This window comes from Lissotriton vulgaris, chromosome 2_1 (assembly GCF_964263255.1).
Source record: "Lissotriton vulgaris chromosome 2_1, aLisVul1.2, whole genome shotgun sequence".
NCBI classification, from domain to species: Eukaryota; Metazoa; Chordata; class Amphibia; order Caudata; family Salamandridae; genus Lissotriton; species Lissotriton vulgaris.
This window is the reverse complement of record NC_141687.1, coordinates 1,512,424,991-1,512,428,461: the sequence shown is the minus strand read 5'-3', so window position 1 is coordinate 1,512,428,461 and position 3,471 is coordinate 1,512,424,991. Positions and strand designations below refer to the sequence as shown.

At 53.5% G+C, this 3,471-nt stretch overlaps 1 pseudogene; it reads right to left on the bottom strand.

The window, feature by feature from the left end:
- Positions 1–316: 316 nt before the first annotated feature.
- LOC147732819 (uncharacterized) lies at positions 317–1,294 on the bottom strand (annotated as a pseudogene).
- Between the last annotated feature and the right edge of the window lie 2,177 nt (positions 1,295–3,471).

Genomic DNA, 3,471 nt, shown 5'->3' with positions numbered 1-3,471 from the left:
CTCCGGCCAGGTCAAATGTTGGATGAGCCGAAACTGCCCAGGCTCCTTCTTGGGGACCACTCCAATAGGGGACACAATCAGATTCACCAAAGGCCAATCATCAAAAGGACCTGCCATCCTGCCCTCACACACTTCTTTATCCAACTTCTCTTGCACCACAGCAGGATGTTCGCTTGCCGACTTCAAGTTCTTAGACCAACGCCTCAAACGAGGACCCTCGTAACCCAAATGAAAACCATACTGAAAACCAGATAACAAAAACGACCGCAGCTCCGCGGGCTCGTAGTCCCGCAAAGCGGCAGCCAAATGAAGAACATTAACCGGTGTACGAGCCTTTGGGCCCAGGACCGGCTGATGATTTCCCTCCCCTGGGAGCTGGGGATGGCTGTGGCGCAACATAAGATCCTGACCCCTGCTGCGAACCCTGTGGACCCCCGGAAGGCCTAGAACCCCAACATCTCGACAAAGGGTGATTTTTTCTGCTACATTGGGAACATTCATGCCGGAACCTGCAATATTCTCTATTACACGCACCTTTGTTGAAATCCCAACACGTGCCTGAACTTGACTGCGTTGTTAAACTGGCTCCCACCCCTCCCCGGGTGGGCCGCGCCTGAAAGGGGCGATAAACTAAAGGAAAACCACTAGCCGTAAAAATAGTTCTACCACTAGCAGACGAACCCATGGTGTGCTGCCAAAGGTCAGTGTCCAACTCCCCCCATTTTGCCTCTGGGTCCCAAGCCATACGCGCCCTGAACTCTTCGTCATATTGTGCCCATGCAAAATCATTTCTGGTTATCTACGCTTTCCGAATAACATCCATATATTTAAATAAGGAAACACAGCGCTCAGGGAACTTCTCACAATAGACGCTGGCATAGATTAAAAAGGCCGCCGTCCAGTTTTCAATATTTAACGGAACTTTAGGGCGCTTGGCCAACTCATATTCCTCCTCCTTAGAGCCTTCTTTGGCCCGAACCTCCCTGTGCAACAATTTCAGCAGTTCCACATACTCACCATTCCATATCCGTTCCTTAGTGCTGAGCATTAGATGGGCCCCCAAGGGCTTAGTAACACCCATAAAGGGCAACTTTTTAATTTTCAGCTCTTTACTGTGCAAAACATTTTTTGTCGTGCCCAAACCAACTGTGGAAGTACCACTATCCACTTTAGAACTTATTCCTTTATCCTCATCGTTTGTACCCACACCTTGGTCTTTTACCATACGACCTTTGTACAATTTACCGTCATTTTCACCAGAGACCAAGTCCACACCAATCCCAATAGACACCATTTTAGGTTGCACAGAATGTACCACATTCTCACCTGGGCGCAATAAAGGAGGCTGACTTGGCTCCATCCTCCATGTCGTACGTGAACCGTCATCCGCCCTCCGAGGAGCCCTCACCGAGGGGCCGAGCCCTCGGGGCCTGGACGACTCTGCATGACTCCGCACCACCGGTGCCTGTAACACACTATGAGAAACATTAGAATGCCCCCTCCCAGACACAACTTCCAGCACTTCGCCCTCCTCAGGGCTCTCCTCGTCATAGTCCAGAATTAACGACTCCTCTAACTGGGAAGGAGCAGGCAAAACCACAGTACTAAGAACCTTTTCAACCGTTTGAGAACGACCACGGGCCTTACCAGCCCTCAAACTTGACCTTGGCGGGGAGGCCGACTGTACGCGCCGGTACCCTCCTCCGCTAGTACCACTTACAACCTCTTGATCAACTGGTAAAAACAAAGCAGAATCTCGAAGAACTTGAGGCACAAGAGAAGTCGTGCATGACCTGCTCTCATGAAAGGCGCTGGAATCCCTCGCTGAGGCTGGTAAGGTCGCGCTTGACCTGCTTAATCCGCCTATGTTGAATTCCCTTGTTGGGGCCATCGAGGTCGTCCTGAACCTGCTTGTGTTGGCCACGGCGGGATCCCTCGATGGTATGGGACGTGCCGCGCAAGGCTCCACCCGCACTTCACCTTGGCGTGACTGGGCTGCCTGCCGCCCTGCCAAGTCAGCTGCTCCCGGGCGAACTCCAACCTGCGAAGAAAAAGGCCGGACTGATGTGCCGGGTCCCTTATTACATAAAACACCAGGAACCGAGGACAAATCACCTACCACTCTACCGAAACCCTGACCACTCTCCCGAAAAACCACAGAACCAACCGCGCCTTTCCTTTTTAAAGCAGCGCTCAGCCTAGGGGGAGAAGGGGAAGGCCCACACACCTCTTCATCAGAACTAACATCTAGCAAAGCCTGAATAAACTCCGAAGCAGGGCCCTGAACTGGGGGACCCTGAACCCCCGACTCCCCCAAGGCACCCAATACTCTATCCCTCCTACCCACGTGCAAACCTGGAAACTGTAGCTCACCAGACACAGCAGGCAAAAAACCAACGTTCCCACAACCTTGCCGAAAAGCGGCGTCCCCACGCCCCTCCCCCCATGAAGGTAAACCATCCGAACCTCCCAAAGAACGAAACCTAGCTACAGAATGACCCACACCAAAGGAATCCCCCGCAGGAAACGACCCTTCCCCACGCCCCGCACCCTCCAAACCCCCCATCTGTGCCCACTCACCCTCACCCAAAGAACCACTGCAAACCGAAACTACTTCACCCCTAGTAGAAACAGTAGGGGAAAACAATAATGGGCTACCTTGACCCATATCCGCAGCACCACTCACAACATAACCAGACAAATCAGAAATTGCAGGACCAGCAGACAAAGATATGTGCTGCGTGAGAGAAGGAGTACACACAATGTCATTTGTAACTGCCACAGGAGCCGAAAATTCAGCCTGCTGGACATCACTCTGAGGAGCGAAAACTGCAGACACAGTATGCACCTGACCGCCCTGTAACGGTCGCAACGCCACTGCCTCGTGCTCCAAAATGGCCTCCACCCCTCCCCCGCTAGTGACGTCAGTAACCGCCACCGCGGAGGCCGAGGCAGAACGGCGCGTGCAGCCACGCTGTCTAGATGCACGACGGCCTCGCAAAACAGAAGCAGAGGCCGCCCTGTCGCGTATAACTACCTTTGATACCTCACCCGGCACCATCTGAAATTCACCCACCAACCCCGATCCACCCACAGAAAGACCCAAACCACTCGCCGGGTCAGAGGACCCTGAGCCACTCCCACGGCGTGACCTCGCGCCCGCTCTCCTAGTTCTAGAGCGGCCCCTTTCACTTACCCCGTCCTGCCGCCGACGTTTAGGGGAAAAACATGCCGCCACCGCAGGCGACACCCTTGCCGATGCCTCCCGCTGGGGGCGTGGGGGCTCGGCCTGCTCTCGGTTGCCTATCACCAGGTCCAAACGACCCGCCTCGCTGAGAAGACGGATAGCCTCAAGCACTCGATAATCTTCACCAGCCATAACTAACAAATAGAAAATCACTACAAAAAGTAGAGACTAAGACCTACAAATAACTCTGACAAAAACTAGCTGAGTAATCAACCGGCCACCAG